The sequence below is a fragment of the Panthera leo genome, chromosome B2 (assembly GCF_018350215.1).
Source record: "Panthera leo isolate Ple1 chromosome B2, P.leo_Ple1_pat1.1, whole genome shotgun sequence".
Classification (NCBI taxonomy): domain Eukaryota; kingdom Metazoa; phylum Chordata; class Mammalia; order Carnivora; family Felidae; genus Panthera; species Panthera leo.
This window is the reverse complement of record NC_056683.1, coordinates 33,382,336-33,399,845: the sequence shown is the minus strand read 5'-3', so window position 1 is coordinate 33,399,845 and position 17,510 is coordinate 33,382,336. Positions and strand designations below refer to the sequence as shown.

Here is a 17,510-nt window from a genome sequence, read left to right as displayed (position 1 = left end):
TGGAACCGAAGCCTTGTGTCTTCCTATGAAATGTTCTTTTTACTACAACACTGGCCAGGATAAACCTACCTTCCTTCCTTCCTCATATGACACTTGTCCTCAGCTCTCTCCTTTCATCACCTCCCCTGCCCTTCTCCCTTTACTTCTTCTCTTCATGAAGTGACCTATCAAGAGGCTTGAACATTCGGCGCCACAAACAGATAAATGCCCTCATTGTTAAGGCTCAGAGTCATTTTGCTAATGGGTAATCTCAGTGTGAGGAATGGTCTGGTACTGTGAGGTCAGGGGAAAGGAAAGGAGGTGGGGTTCAGTCCATGAGGTTTGCAAAGGAAGCCAGAGCATCCTGACGGGGCTGATGCGCAACAAGTAATCTCCCACTCTCGGGCCTACCTGGCATCTAGTCCATGGCAAAGACTTCTTATTCAAGTGCCACCATTCACCCTGACCAAAAGAGTCAGGATACAAGTAACCACCCCCTTTGTGGAATCATTTTACTACTAACCTCCTCTCTCCTTTCGTTCTATGGAGCCAAGGTAACTTCCCCAAGCAGAGCATTTCCTTTCTAAAAAGCACATTCTATTCTTAAAGAAAACAGGGCAATTATTTCTTAAAATATATACTTACAGGTTATACAGACTGAATTTTGCCGTGTCAAGCTTTTCTGTTTGAACTAATTTTAAAGTCATTTCCCCATAACTTAGTAAGCACCGTAGCCACTTAGTTGCAACTTCTGTTGGTGAAAACAGCTGAACAAGGCACATTGCTTTGGAAAATTTTAAAAAACAAAACAATAACACAACAAAAACTTTTGGCTTTAACTAAGTCCAGGGTTCCTCATTTTTTTTGCTATTTGTGATACGTTTTAAATCTTGTTTAATTCTAGAGCCTGCCTCAAGAACTCTACCAAGATCTGTATTTAATCAGCCTCTCAAATCTATGCTATTTGCCAAATACCTTTTCTAAAGTTCCCAAAAAGCACCTACTACCCTGTCCTTGGAGTCTGTCCAAAAATAAGCACTCACTCTGGATGACCGAAAACGCTGAAAGAACACCTGACTGAAAAAGCAAGGGCATGCTGTGTGTAGTATCTACCAAATGAGAAATAAGAGACTTGACCTTGAAAGTTATCAAAGAAATAGTTTCCCAAACTGGAAGGCTTTCCCACCAACAGCTTTTTCCTTCTCAGATTATAAATGTGCAAGAGGCAGCCATTTACAACAAAAACTCTATATGGGAAGAAATATACCTCCATATATCAGTGACTAAGAGGAAAGCCCTATCATCTCCCAAAGGCCTAGAGTATGAAGAAACCCATATGATTATGTACCTTTAATGAGTCTAATAGATGTTGTCTTTTGGAAATATAATGGCTGCAATAGAGTCTACTAGGTACTAGGTACCATATTAAACACCTATGTTAGAGCTCTAACCAGTAAAATAAGAACTCCCATTTCACAAATTTTAACATGCTCACAAAAAAGTACATAAAACTAAAGAGAGGTGACGCCACTTGCCCAAGGACACACAGCTAGCATAGGAAGCCAGCATGCAAAATTCTTCTCCCTGATCCACCATTCTATTAATAATGAAAGCCTTAGTTTTACTAGTGAAAGTCTATGGACTCTAAAAAAAAAGTTCTGATATTTCTGTATTAGATCCTAATACTTATGCCTTTGTGCACACATGTATATAGCAATTACTGGCAAAAATTTAGAGATTGAGTCAAAGCAAGGCTTATTACGGCTCTGAACTGTAATATGAACTAAAAATCCCACACTCCCAACTGGTTCTTTGAAAAGATCAATAAAATTGATAAATGTCTAGCCAGGCTAACCAAGAAGAAAGAGAAGACACAAATTACTAATATCAAAAATCAAAGAAGAGTGGAGCACCTGGATGGCTCACTCAGTTAAGCATCTGACTCTTGACTTTTGGCTCAGGTCATGATTTCATGGTTCGTTAGATTCAGCCCCGTGTCAGGCTCCATCAGCAAGGAACCTGCTTGGGATTCTCCCTCTCTTCCTCTCTCTCTGCCCTTCCCCCACTCACTCGCGTGCTCGCACGCACATTCTCTCTCTCTCTCTCTCTCTCTCTCTCTTAAATAAATAAACATTAAAAAAATGAAAGAGGAGTCATCACTACTGATCCATGGACTTTAATAGGATAATAAAAGAATATTATGAACAACTCTATACCCACAAATTTGATAATTTACATGAAACGGACCAATTCTTACCAAAACTCACACAAGAAAAAATAGATCATCTGAATGGACTTATATCTATTAAAGAGACTGACACAAAAATTAATAACCTTACAAAACACAAGGCACCAGACCCAGATGGTTTCACTGGTGAATTCTACCAAACATTTAAGGAAGAAATGATACCAATTCTCTGCGATCTCCTCCAGAAAAGACAAGCAAAGGGAACACCTCCTAACTCATTCTAGGAGGCCAGCACCACCCTAATACCAAAACCAGACCAAAGACATTATAAGAAAGGAAAATTACAGACCAATATTTCTCATAACCCAGATGCAAAAATCTTTGAGAAAGGACTATTAAATCAAATGTAACAATACACAAAAAGAATTATACACCATGACTAAGTGGGATTTATTCCAGGTATACAAGACTGTTTCGACATTTGAAAACTAATTAATGTCACCTATCGTGTCAACAAGCTAAAGCAAAAAAATCATATGATCCCACCAATATATGCAGAAAAAAGCATTTCACAAAATCCAACACCCATTCATGGTAAAAATTCTCAGAAAACTAGGAATGAAGAGGAGCTTCCTCAATTTGATAAAGAATATCTACAAATATACCTGTAGCTAACATCATACTTAATGACAAGAAACTAGATGCTTTCCCCTAAGATCAAGAAAAAGACAAGGATGGCCCCCGACCATCGCTCTAATTCAATGTTATACTGGAAGTCCTAGCTAATGCCATGAGAAAAGGAAATAAAAAGTTTTCAGATTGGGGGGCACCTGACTGGCTCAGCTGGAGGAGCATGCAATTCTTTATCTCGGGGTCATGAGTTCGAGACCCAAACTGGGGACAGAGATTACTTAAAAAAAAAAAAAGTATTCAAATAAGGAAGGAATAAATAAAATAGATAATATGGAAAGTCCTGAACAATTAACAAAAAAGTCCTCCTAAAAATAATTATAGCAAGGTTGCAGGACAGGAAGTTAGTATACAAAAGTCAATTGCTTTTCTATATACTAGTATATACCAGTAATGAACAATTGGAAATTTGAAATTAAAAACACCATCATTTACATTAATTAGCACCCCAAAATGAAATACTTTAGTATGGATCTAGCAAAATAGGAACAAGATCTATATGAGAAAAACTACAAAACTCTGATAAAAGAAATCAAAGATCTAAATATAGAGGCATTCTATGTTCATGAATGGGAAGATTCAATATTATTTAAGATATCAATTCTTTTTTTTTTTTTTTAAACATTTATTTATTTTTGAGACAGAGAGAGACAGAGCATGAACGGGGGAGGGGCAGAGAGAGAGGGAGACACAGAATCGGAAGCAGGCTCCAGGCTCTGAGCCATCAGCCCAGAGCCCGACGTGGGGCTCGAACTCACAGACCGTGAGATCATGACCTGAGCTGAAGTCGGACGCTTAACCGACTGAGCCACCCAGGCGCCCCTAAGGTATCAATTCTTAACCAAGTTGACCTATAGATTCAACACAATCCCAATCAAAATTTCAGCAAGTTATTTTGTGCTTATCAACAAACGAATTCTAAAGTTCATATGGAAAGGCAAAAGACCCAGAATAACCAATACAATACTGAAGGAAAAGAACAAAGTTGGAGGACTGACACTATCTGACTTCTAGACTCACTAAAACTGCAATTATCAAGCCAGTGTGGTATTTGGGATACACACACACACACACACACACACAAAAATAGGATCAATAGAACAAAGAGCCCAGAAATCATCTCCCACAAATATATTAATCTTTGACAAAGGAACAAAGGTAATTCAATGGAGAAAGCATGGCCTTTAAAACAAATGGTACTGCAACAACTGGACATCCACATGCAAAAAATGAATCTAGACACAGACCTTACAGCTCTTACAAAAATTAACTTAAAATGGATCATTGACCTAAATGTAAAATGCAAAACCATAAAACTTCTAGAAGATAATAGAAAATCTAGATGACCTTGGGCTCAGCAGTGACTCTATAGATACAACACCAAAAGCATGATCCATGAAGGAAAATATTGGTAAGTTGGACTGCACTGCAATAAAAAAACTTCTGTGAAAAGCACTCTTAAGAGAATGAAAAGACAAGCCACAGACTGGGAGAAAATCTCTGCAAAACACGTACCTGATAAAGGACATGTATCCAAAACATGCAAATAACTCTTAAAACTCAACAATACGAAAACAATGCAATTTAAAAGTGGGCCAAAGATCTGAACAGACACCTTACAAAAGAAGATAGACAGATAGGAAAGCAGTATACGAAAAGATACTCAGCACCACATGCTGAGTTAGGGAATTAAGGTACTGCAAATTAAACTACAATTAAATACCACTACATACCTACTGGAATGGCTAAGATCTGAAACACAACACCAAATGCCGTTGAGGATGTGGAGCAACAGGATGCTCATTCGTTGCTGGTGGGAATGCAAAATGGTACACCCACTTTGAAAGACAGTTTGGCAATTTCTTATGGAACTAAATCCAGGCCACCATATGATCCAGTAATTGCATCTGTAGCACTCAACTGAACTGAAATTTTATGTCCACACAAAAACCTGCGGGTGAATGTTTATAGCAGCTTTATTCATAATTGCCAAAACTTGGAAGCAACCGAGATGTCCTTTTGAGGGTAAACTGTGCTACATCCAGACCTCAGAATATTATTCAGCGATAAAAGGAAATGAGCTACAAAAAGACATAGGGAAAGAAGTTACACGTGTATTACTTAAAGAAGCCAGTCTGGAAAGACTACATATAGTAAGATTCCAACTACAGTTGACCCTTGAACAACACGGGTTTGAACAGAGCAGGTCCACTTACGCATGGATTTTTTTTTATATATATATAAATACAGTACAATACTATAAATGTATTTCCTCTTATGACCTTAACATTTTCTTTTCTCTAGCTTATGGCATTTTAACAGAATACAGTACATATAGCATACCAAATATGTGTTAATCAAGTGTTTATGTTGTCAGTAAGGCTTCCAGTCAATTGCAGGCAATTAGTGGTAAAGTTTTTGGGGAGGCAAAAGTTATACATAGATTTTCGACTGTCAGCGCCCCTAACCCCCCGCATTAGTCAAAGGTTTAACCAGTAGAGGCAAAACAATAAAGACAGTAAAAGATCAGTGGTTGCCTGGGGTACAGGGGATGTGGAGGAGAAATGAAGATGAAACACAGGCTATTTTTAGGTCAGTGAAACTACCTTGTATGATATTGTGATGGTGGATATACACATTATGCATTTGTTAAAAGCCACAAAACTGTACAACACAGAGTGAACTCGAACAGACTTTAGTTAATATTTCAATATTGGTTCATCAATGATAACAAGTATACCACACAGTCAAGATGCTAATACCATGCATACAAGGTGCTAATAATAGGGGAAACCAGGGGCGCCTGGGTTGCTCAGTTGGTTAAGCGTTCAACTTCAGCTCAGGTCATGATCTTGCAGTCTGTGGGTTCGAGCCCTGCGTCAGGCTCCGTGCTGACAGCTAGATTCTGTGTCTCCTCTCCCTCTGCCCCTCCCCTGCTTATGCTCTCTCTCTCTCAAAAATAAATGTTTAAAAAATTTAAAAAAAATAATAATAATAATAGGGGAAACCATGGGGGTAAGGGGGAGGAAGGGCTATATAGGAACTCTGTAGTTTTTGAGCAATTTTTCCTATAAATTTAAAATTTCTCTAAAAAACTGAGGTCCCTGGGTGGCTCAGTTGGTTAGCAGCCTACTTTGGCTCAGGTCATGATCTCAAAGCTCATGAGTTTGAGCCCCATGTCAGGCTCTGTGCTGACAGCTCAGAACCTGGAGCCTGCCTCGGATTCTATGTCTCCCTCTCTCTCTGCCCCTGTCTCAAAAATAAACATTAAAAAATAAATAAATAGGGGCTCCTGGGTGGCTCAGTCAGTTAAGCGTCCAACTTCGGCTCAGGTCATGATTTCGCAGTTGGTGAGTTTGAACCCCACCTCAGGCTCTATGCTGACAGCTTGGAGCCTGGAACCTGCTTCAGATTTTGTGTCTCCCTCTCTGTCTGTCTGTCTGTCTGTCTCTCTCTCTCTCAGGAATAAACAAACATTAAAAAATTTTAAAATAAATAATTTTTTAATTTTTATTTAAGTCTCTTAAAAAAATCCCACACTCCCGGGGCGCCTGGGTGGCGCAGTCAGTTAAGCGTCCGACTTCAGCCAGGTCACGATCTCGCGGTCCGTGAGTTCGAGCCCCGCGTCGGGCTCTGGGCTGATGGCTCGGAGCCTGGAGCCTGTTTCCGATTCTGTGTCTCCCTCTCTCTCTGCCCCTCCCCCGTTCATGCTCTGTCTCTCTCTGTCCCAAAAATAAATAAAAAACGTTGAAAAAAAAAATTAAAAAAAAAAATCCCACACTCCCTAAAAATGAACACTAATATCAAAAATAACAATGTACAATGTATAATCCAAAACATGGGAAGACAAAAATCAGCATCAGAATGAAAAGGGGCATAAACCAACACGGGTGGTACAATTCAAATACAAGTCAAGATCCTAACTTTCCACTCCCTGCCTGCAGTCTTCAGTTCTCAACTGAGGGATAAGTTGAATAGAGGTTGGATGCAATTACCCAAATCGAAATATTACAGAGATAAAAGAAACTGTAGAGATCAGCCACCTACTCACTCACTCTTTAGGTGGGGAGCATGAAACCTAAACATTTAAACTGTCTGAGTGCCAAGAAGCCAACAGATTACATCTCTTTTAAGCTACTAACCTCAAATCTAGACCATAAAACCGAAGAGTATTTGAGCTCTGACCACTTGTGATTGACTGTTCACAGCACATCTCCAATTACTGTGTCATGTACTGCTAAGTACCAGTTGTTCTGGTAGAGAACATTTTCCCTTGGAACCTAATTCCTCAAGGAAATGAGAGATGACCAAGGTGTGACCTAGTCCTCAAAAGACAGCAAAATATTTTAACTGCATATTGGTTGGAGAAATTCCACCTGACCACTAAGAATCCCCAAAAGACTCTGAAAGAAAATGAGACATAATAAACCTCCTAAAATTAAAGGCAGTCATAGTGCTAAAACCTCTCTGTATCCAAACTGCTCAACTAGGACAATGTTACTTAGAATCCAACAGTTTGTAGGCTGTTATTATTATTAACCCCTAAAAGGTATCACTTCTTTCTTTTTCTTTCTTTCTTTTTTTTTTTTTTTTTTAATAAGGTATCACTTCTAACCACCCCAACAACTACACTGAGAATAGCTCCTAGAAGTCTCGGATCTCAATTTAATTTCCTGACTCCTACAGTGTGTGCTCAGTCCTGTTCCCCACACAAGTCAGACCACGTCCCTTTCAGCTTTCCTAGCCCAGGTCACAAACTGCTGCTTCGTGACATCTCTGAAATGTCTTTAAAGAATGAGCAGCTGTCAATTTTAAGGACTGACTAAAGTTATACCAGGAATGTCAGGAGTGTTGAACATCAGAGAACCTGATGTACCCATTAACATATTAAAGAAGAAAAACCATATGTTCCCTTCATTAGATATAAAAGATTTGTGAAGTCAAAACTCTCTGGTGATTTTTAAAAAACTTCTTTGGGGGCAAGCCCCTCCCCAGCTCATGCTTTGCGCAAGCTCTCTCTCTCTCTCAAAAAAAAAAAAAAAAAAAAAAAAAAAAAAAATATATATATATATATATATATATATATATATTAAAAAAGAACTTCCATAAACTAATGTCAATGATATATAGCAGAAAAAACCAACTTGCAGATTATGTATCATTATCAAAACAAAAATGGAATATATTTGTAAAAGCATAGGGAAAAACCCTAAAATTACATATATATATATATATATACATACATACATATATATATATATATATGTATATACGTATATATATATACACACACACACACACACACACACACACAAATACACATAGAACTGCTGGAGAAATTGAAGGGAGGAAGACACACTATAGATTCTATATTGACTTTTCCCATCATGAAGACGTATTTTTTTAATAATTTAAAAATTATATTTTTGTTTTAGGAAAGTTAGGATCAATAGCACTCCTAGTTGTGACTCAATTTTATATCAAATGTACAGAGAAGACTGTCTACTAAGAATCATCAGAAGAAAAATATTTCTGTTATATAGACTGATATAAATTAAATCATCTCTCATTTCCATTCTTCCTCCAAATTCTCGTCCTCATCGTGTGTGTCACATGCAGACTCCCATTGGTGCCGTAAGGATAAAGGTCATACCAAGGGTACTGCCCTCAATGCTCTGCACATTGATTAAATACATTTCTCAGGAGAAACAATGTGAAACAGCACATTCCAGGCTTCTTGGATCCATCTTCAGGTCAGTGAACTGTATCGGTCAACTCAGGGTGCTCAGTGAGATAAGGAATGTATAATTAATCTTTTCATTATCTTCCAAATTTATGGGCGGTTGTTTTCCAGAGCTCCCTCTGTGCAATCTCAACTTCAGAGACATAAAGTGCTCATCAGACAGTGCAAAATACACTCTGTTCTTAATCCACATAGCTGCTTATCTTAGTACTATTCTTGGCTCAAAAGATAAGTGAATAGTCCCTTCGAAGTCAAATCTGGAAATGAGAGCATTAGTGGCCATCTAACCAGGATCAAGCTGACTAAAACTCATTATGCTTACACCACAGCACTTCCTCCAAAGCCTGCTCAGGTGGCCTCGGCCACAGTCCACAAGAGCTGGGAGCAGCTTGCTGTGGTTGGTTTTTGTATCTTCATATACTTTGCAGAAATTTCTTCTAAGCAGAATAAGGAAACCATTAACAAATACTATGTGATGCAAAGCATTAACTATCCTTAGCATATTCTCTAATACTTTTTCTTTTTAAGGTTTATTTACTTTGATAGAGAGAGAGAGAGAGAGAGAGAGAGAGAGAGAATGTGTGCATGAGTGGGGGAGGGGGGGAAGGGAGGGAGAGGGAGAGAGAGAGAGAGAGAGAGAGAATGAGAGAATGAGAGAATGAGAGAATGAGAGAATGAGAGAATGAGAGAATGAGAATGAATATCCAGTCAGGCTCTCTGCAGAGAGCCTGACTCGGGGCTCAATCTAACAAACCGTGACATCACAACCTGAGCCAAAATCAAGAGTCAGCTGCTTAACCGACTGAGCCACCTAGGTGCCCTGCAAATACTTTTCATTTGTGATTGCTTAAAAGCAAATAGCAGAAGGCAACTAAATACTTCACCACAGTGCCTGTCATAATATTGCCAAGACAAACTGGACTAATTCATGATAAAAGTACTTATCAAATGCATACTACAACCTAGATGTCCACTGAATCAACAAGATCTGCAAGCAAATTCCACAAATCTGAGGAAATATACAGGATCAGATCAGGTGAGTTTGTTGAGATGATTTGTGAATGCACTCCTGTGAAGCTGTTAAAGAGACTTCCTTCCATTTTCCCTGTCTGCAGGAGGCATGCTTTCTGATCTGTCCCATCCCTAAAGGTAAAGAGTCTGCCCTTCAGGGAAGGACTCCTGCAACAGACAGACAGACAGCGCTGCTGGTGATCAGCCTGTAAGCCTGCCCACTTCAGATGTTAATGTGAGTGAGCTCACTTGGCTGCAGATCAAGGCCACAATTACCACCTTTACTGGTAATAAAAGTGGTATTTCTATCTCCATCCATCTGTGTATATTTCAGTCTTTCCAATTCCTGCAAAAACTAATAAAGACAGGTATTCTTTTTAACTGTTTCCCTTATACTTCAGAAAACCCACCTCCAAAGAACCTAAAAGCAGTGCTCTAACCCTTTATATAATCTATAATCAGATGTTTTTAAAACAAAAATTCAGAATTCTCAGGACAACTGGTTATACTCTAACATTGTAGTTACTTACGAGTTTCAAAGCCATTGTCAGACTCTTCCAAACTCAGAGAGGGAAAAACAGAAAACAACAATGTAAAAGATCATTAAGGTATCTCAGGAGTCAGAAAACAAAACTAAGTAAAGGATAAAAATTCAAATGTGACACAAACACACTTCTGGGAGAAGAAATAGAGGAACAAGTATGTTATATGCATGGCATAGACCGTGGCCATGAGAGGCATGTGACAAACATTTGTCCACTGGGGGGGTAGACGTCTGTGTACGTGAAGAACAAAATGATTTGTGACAGGGCAGGGACAATGATACAGGCCTCTTCCATAGAGCAATTTCACTCCATTCCCCAAGGGAAAGGAAAGCTCTTTTTGGGGAAGATATTGGAGACCTCCCCTGCCCTTTAATTCTAAAAAAGCCTAAGTAAAATTGATTTTTTTTTGAAGCCCATTGAATAGGCGTAAAAGGATTGTTCCCAATCTGCTTGATGCCTGAAATTCTTCTAAGAAAAAAAAAAAAAAAAAGCCTTTTAAACTGCAATTAGAAATAAATGGCTTAAAATATGCTTTAAAAATGGTTGAGAAGTAATGCATTTGGTACAACTACATTTTACTTAATTATGAATAAGTGACATCAAAGCTTTCCTAGCTTGGAGGGAAGGAAAAAAGAATAGGAGGTCAATAGGCGCCTTAAGTGGAAGAGAGGTCACTGCAGAGGGAGGTATAGGTTAAGGTAGGAGAGGAGGATGTAAAACCATCACTTAAAATGATGATGTGTTAGAAAATTCAATGACAAAGAAAAGTGTCCCAACATATATTAGACCAAGTTCTACAAGAGTTGAGACTACGAGGTTATGGGCTTAGTTTGGGCCCTAGCACCTTGCCCTAGTAAGTTTCCCCACCATGAACACTATACAGACTGTTACCAGACTAATTTCCCTAAAGCCAGAGTCTAACCATTACTAAGCTACTCCACAACCTTCAGTGGCACCCATCAGCCTTCAAAATGAGGTCAAAATGACTCAGTGAAGAAGGGTTGATGACTTGTGTGGTCCAGCCACAACGTCTATTTCCCAATCTTATTTTCTTCACTACTTCAGACCCCCATTGATTCAGCAAACTTCAGCTTTTCTCCAAATATGCACCGCCTCTTGGACTTCAGTGCTTTCCCCATCTGCCTCTCTCCTGATGGTCTGTGTTTTGATGCTCACTACAGAGGAGGGGGTGCTGAGCACTCTAAACCAAGTTCCGGAAGCCCCCTTCCCAGTTGCTGGGAACGTGCCTCCCCATCACCACTTCATGGGGGAGTCACTTATTTTAGATAAGTAACTTACACCTCCCTTCTTTCAAGGTTCTCCTTACACAGCTGGTGACCAGAGATATTTAGGAAGTCTCAATGCCACTTTTAATATTAAAAATGCTGGCATGTATTTTACCCAGTGGGGTTTTTAACAACATGTATTAATTTCAAGTGTTTTATGCCTCCAGGATTTAGTTTAAACACAGGAGACAACTAAAACTCCAGGAATGAGGAGCCCACTTATTTTAAGCAGTTCCCTTTCACAAATTCAAGTACAAACAACAAAGTCTAACAAAGTCAGAAAGTCCCAGCTCCACATTTAATCTCAGCAGTTTTTAATGCAAACTAACGTTAGGTAGTCCCACTTCTGATTCAGAAGATGGAGCATTTAAAAATGTAAAACCAGCCCATCCCCAGGCAGAGAAGCATGAAAATGGAGTCAGATCTCCTAAGCATATAGTAAGGACAGAACTCAAGAGATTTTCTTATATTAGAGTGAATACAAACGGCCTCACGTGGCCACTGCTCTAAAGGAGATAAACACAGATGAAAGAAGAAACCTGAGCAGCTTGGTGTTTGAAATAACTGAAAAAAGTGATCCGCAGCAGCCTTATAAAATAAATTGGGAAAGAACAAGAAGAAACAAGGTTAAGAGAAGCAGGGTGAGGAAAACAGAGAAGAGTAAGACAAGAGTGTTTTACCTGAGATGTAGACACTTTTTTTTCTTTAAATGCCTTAGCCAAAAGAAACAGGTTTCACATGTGTAAGAGCAAGGGAAGCTTGGTTCAGAGCCAACCTGTCATGAAGCCCAGTTTCCAACACTTACTAAGAGGCAAAATTGCAAAGATTTTTTCCTTGTGTTAAGTGCCAGGGGAGGTGGGGGGGGGGAGGCGGGGAAGACCCCCTAAGCTATATGCACATGCAAAGGAGAAAATGAACAATAACTAGACAGGGTCCTTGAGTAAGGCCAAAATAATTTATTTTTTTTTTAATTTTTTTTCAACGTTTTTAATTTATTTTTGGGACAGAGAGAGACAGAGCATGAACGGGGGAGGGGCAGAGAGAGAGGGAGACACAGAATCGGAAACAGGCTCCAGGCTCTGAGCCATCAGCCCAGAGCCTGACGCGGGGCTCGAACTCACGGACCGCGAGATCGTGACCTGGCTGAAGTCGGACGCTTAACCGACTGCGCCACCCAGGCGCCCAAGGCCAAAATAATTTAAAGCTAACCAAGCTCTAGGCAAGCTCCAAAGACTACAGTGAATAAAAAACCAATTTCACCCAGTGTTGTAAGTGTCCTGGGAACTAGAATGAGGGCTTCCTTCCTCATCAGCTCTCTGGAAAATGCTTCAATTTGTAAGGGGAGTAAGAGAAAAAACAAAGCTTCCAACTTTCCAAAATACACAGTTATTTGGTTGGTTCTTCCATTTTTCTCCCTCTCTCCAGCTCACTCCTCCAAATACCACAGTATACTCGTCTAGAGCCACAATTTCTGGAATAACAGCCATAAAATATCAGCTATTGACTGCCACATGTTTTTTAACCTCAAATGAAAATAATGTTTGATTACATTAATTCCCATCTAATTCATTAGTAGTTTTCAAAGGCATTAGCCCTTAAAATGCTTTTGGAAGATGTCAGTCAAAGCTACAAAAGGGTAGGAAGAAATCAGTACGATATCAAAGGAAGTCAAGTGTTTGAAGGAAGGGCAGCCAGTTGCTTCCAGAAAACTTACAGTTTTTCCATGTATAAATCCAAAACAACCTCCTTTCCATCACTCTATGCACGACCCCTCTGCCACCCTGCATTTAGAATCTTTTCAGGCTTCTATTTCTAATAGCTGACTTCAAAAACAAAATCCATTTAACCAATGACATTTAGTCTCTCAAAGTGGTGCTGGAATGATCAGTGACACAAATTTAAATTCTACACTGCTAAATTAAACTTTCAAAAAAGGACTCACTCTTCTAACTCAACAATAAAAATAAAAATAACCAATTCAAATGTGGCCAAACGATTTGAAAAGATATCTCTCCAAAGAAGAGAGCTAATGGCTAATAAGCACAGGAAAAGTTGCTCAATATCATTAGCCGTGAGGGAAAAGCAAATTAAAAAATCACTTTATACCCACTAGGATGGCTAAAATAAAATGTACAATAACAAGAGTTAGCAAGCAAGGATGGGAAAAAACTGGCACCCGTATACACTGATGGGACTGCAAAATGGTACAGCCTTTTTGGGAAACAATTTGTCAGGGCCTGAGAAAGTTAAAGGGAGTTACCATATAACTCAGAAAGTCACTCCAAGAGAAATGAAGGCATACGCCCCCCCCCAAAAACTTGTATATTAATGTTCAAAGTAATAGCCAAAACATGGATACAATCTAAATTTTTACCAACTGGTGAAAGGAGAAGTAAAATGTGGCAAATGCATAAAATGGAGTATTATTTGGCAATAAAAAAGAACAAAGTACTGACACTTGCTATTACATAGATGAACCTTGAAAACATTATGCTAAGTAAAAGAATCCAGTCACAACCCAGACTGCTATGGATCACTTTTTCTAGTTATTTCGAATACCCGGCTGCTCAGGTTTCTTCTATTGTCTCTTCTGATCTCCTGTTTGTGTGAAATGTCCAGAATGGGCAAATCCATAGAGACAAAAAGAGTAGTAGTTGCCTGGGGAGACTGGAGGAAAATGGGGAGTAAATTCAAGTGTGTAAAGGAGTTTCTTTTGGGGGGGGGGTGATAAAAATGTTCTAAAATTAAGACTTTTGTGATGTCTGTACAATTCTGTGGCTATATTCTAAACTACTAAACTGTACACTCTAAGTAGGTGAATTTCATAGTGTGTGAAATGTATCTCAATAAAGCTTAAGAAAAAATAACACACACTATCTGACTGGTAGATATGACCAGGGTAAAGACAAGAATAACACATTCAGGTTATGGCATATGAATCTGTGTCTGTCTTGTCTCAGATACAAGCAGATGCTAAGAATCAGAAGCTTTGGACCTAGAAAGGGACCTGAGAAAGCATCCAAACCAACCCCCTTATCTTCTAAATGAAAAAAGTATGGTCAAAAGGGGGAAAATGACTAAGGCAGAGTTGAGGCCAGAACTGAAGTGAAGGCCTAATCCCATGCCAGATTCTCCAGTCTCTCTGTGCCTTAAACTTTCTCAGCACTACCCAGGGTCTTCCAACTGGCTGCTGGAGGTCTAGCCTCAGCCCAGCCCATCCCTCCTCCGGAAGCTATCCACTGTTCGAAAGTAACTCTCTTGTATCTGCAATTATGTGTCCATTAAACTTTGAACACAGACTAAAATACAGTCAATGTTTCAAACCTCTGACCTAATGTATGCATAAGGATTCTTTAGTTGGAAAATAATATGTAAAATGGAGAAAAAAGATGAGTGTACATTATCTGGAAATGTGGGAACAGTAAAATATTGAGTCTTATTATTCAACACTACCTGTTCTATACAGGGGCTATTGTGGAATTACAGAAATGAAGAAAAGTGCTTCTCCTAGAGTCTCTAGTTTACAAATGTAACAGATTCACTCATACAAACATGTTACTGGCGGGGCGCCTGGGTGGCTCCGTTGGGTAAGCATCTGACTGCAGCTCAGGTCATGATCTCATGGTTTGTGAGTTTGAGCCCCACCCACATCAGGCTCTGTGCTAACAGTGTGGAACCTGCTTGGGATTCTCTCTCTTTCCCTCTCTCTGCCCCTCCGCCACTTGTGCTTTCCCTCTCTCTCAAAAATAAATACATAAACTTAAAAAAAAAAAAGTTACTGTGTAAAATAGAGATCCTACAGAAAAAAAACAAAACAAAACACTATGAATCCAGAAAAGGACACTCACACTATTAATCGTCTAGTATTTTGTGCTTCTTACTCAACCATTTTCTGCCCTTTAGCTCTTTGGAAGTATCCAGAACATAAAGGGGTGTTATCTGTCATACATTCATCTGACTGTGGATTTCCCCAGGCTTGCATGTAGACCATAGGGGACTTTCCTGAACGCAGGAAAGGCAACTCAGCAATTGACTTCATCCCTCAACCCCCAGACTGGTTGGAAGAAAAGGTACAGCAGTTCCCTCCTTCAACCATTGTAAGTCACTCAGGTTTTATAAGATTTAAATATCTCTTAAGATTTGGTGGTTCCATGAAATAGGGCCATTTTGTTAGGAGTAGAAAAAGAGTAAGGGGAGGGGCCAGGGGTTCTTCTTTATAAAGATGTAACTTGTTTCTGAGAAATTCAGAACTAAGAAAGCATGAAGGTCCAAGCCTTTATTTGAGATAAGCATAAAACCCTTCCCTAGACCAAAGTAATAAGGAAGAAGGGTCAACTTCTGATGGGTAGTGTACCAACTGGAAAGAGGACTTGGCTACACATGTGATCACCATGATGGGAATGAAACAAATACTACTTCTCAGGAGACCTAACATTCCTAAGTTTGCAAAACTGCTGTGAATTTCCATGACAGGAAATTGTGCAAAGGCAGAGAAACTGGCTTCATTAGAGACAAGCAGAAGAACAGGAAGGCCAAAAGAAGGAGGAGACCATTAGAGCCCGCCACAGGTCATGTCCATCAACCCTAATGCAATTTTGTGCAGAATGTCAGCATCTCTATTTTACAACAGGAATCTGTTTTAAAATTTAGAAGAATTCAACAGCCTGCCCAGGTCACACAGAGAGCATGTGGCAGGGCTAGAGTATGAACCCTGTTTTGCTGGACTCCACAGTCCCGGGCTCCCACTGCCTCCAGGACCATCCATTTACTACCTTCCTTCTCACAGAAGCTCTTTCTCTCTCTCCATTACATTCCTGTGCTTTATCCACTTATGTTGTTGACCCTCCAAGAACAGTCTTGGAGAGATACCCCTACCACCCCATTGCTAAATCCTCCCCCAAAAAACAGTGAGAAAGAAGTAACCATCCAGATATCTACCCTAGTGGGGCCATTTTGTTTATCACTGTCATTAGAATATTTAGCCATCTGCCACTTTGATTAAAATTTTTTCTTCATGCTTATTTTTTTTTATGTGTATTTATTTTTGAGAGAGGGACAGAGTGTGAGTGGGGGAGGGGCAGAGAGAGAGAGAGAGAGAGAGAGAATGAATCTGAAGCAGGCTCCAGGCTCTGAGCTGTCAGCACAGAGCCCAACATGGGTCTCAAACCCATGAGCCATGAGAGCATGAGCTGAACCGAAGTCAGACACTTAACCAACTGAGCCACCCACGTGCCCCTTTATTCTTTTGAAATCTTTTCTCTCTCTCCTTATTGTAAAGATCATACTGGTTAACCATTACTTTTATTTGAAAAAAAATTTTTTAATTGAAGTACAGTCGGCACACAATGTTACATTTGTTTTAGCTTTATGACCATTACTTTTAGTTATGAGACCCAAACACTTGAAAAGGCCCTGTTCTAGTAGGCCTTGCTTTTATCATTTTTTCCCCATGTAGTTCTGGCTTATTCTTCATGTTGGTGTTGTATGGCTTCTGAAATCAATGAATGAGATTTTTCTCTTTAATTATCTTTCATTGATAGCTCTCTCCCCCTCTCTACACAACAACCCCTTATAGGAGGGTACGGTTGTCACCCTAATTTATCATATCAATGAGGAAACTGAGGCACAGCATGGTTGAGCACCTTGCCCAAAGTTGCACAACTAGTAGTGTGGCTGGGATTCGAATCCTGTGGGCTCAAAACCCCAAAGCCACTAAATTCTATGCACTTTACAAAACCTGTCTCACATCTTCATGACAAATCTTATCTCCATTAAATGGACTTAGAAACTGAGGCTCAAAGAGGTTAAGTGACTTGCCCAAGGTTACACTTGCCCAAGCTTGTGCCAAGCTAATAAGCAGGCACAGCAAGTGTTCACACCAGGTCTACAGGACTCAAAAAAGCACCTATTCGTTCTTATGTGCCACCACGCGGTATTCATTCCTAAAGCAAATTCCTCAGGAGAACCAAAAAGAGGAAACAAAACGCCATCTTAAAAATGGCGGCCCCAGCTAACTAACTGATGGGAGACTGGGAAGCAGAGTAACAAACAGTAGAGACGCAAGAGCC

The 17,510-nt window shown here is 39.6% G+C and overlaps 1 protein-coding gene and 1 long non-coding RNA gene across 6 annotated transcripts in view; one reads left to right on the top strand and one right to left on the bottom strand.

Moving 5' to 3' along the window:
* The window catches only part of ANKS1A (ankyrin repeat and sterile alpha motif domain containing 1A), a 179,091-nt gene that overhangs the window by 126,244 nt on the left and 35,337 nt on the right, over nt 1-17,510 (bottom strand). The gene's annotated exons all lie outside the window — the stretch shown is intronic.
* On the top strand, nt 8,167-16,492 carry LOC122219808. The gene is made up of 3 exons (XR_006202557.1): nt 8,167-8,610; nt 9,567-9,636; nt 15,346-16,492. It is a non-coding gene; the product is annotated as an uncharacterized LOC122219808 (long non-coding RNA).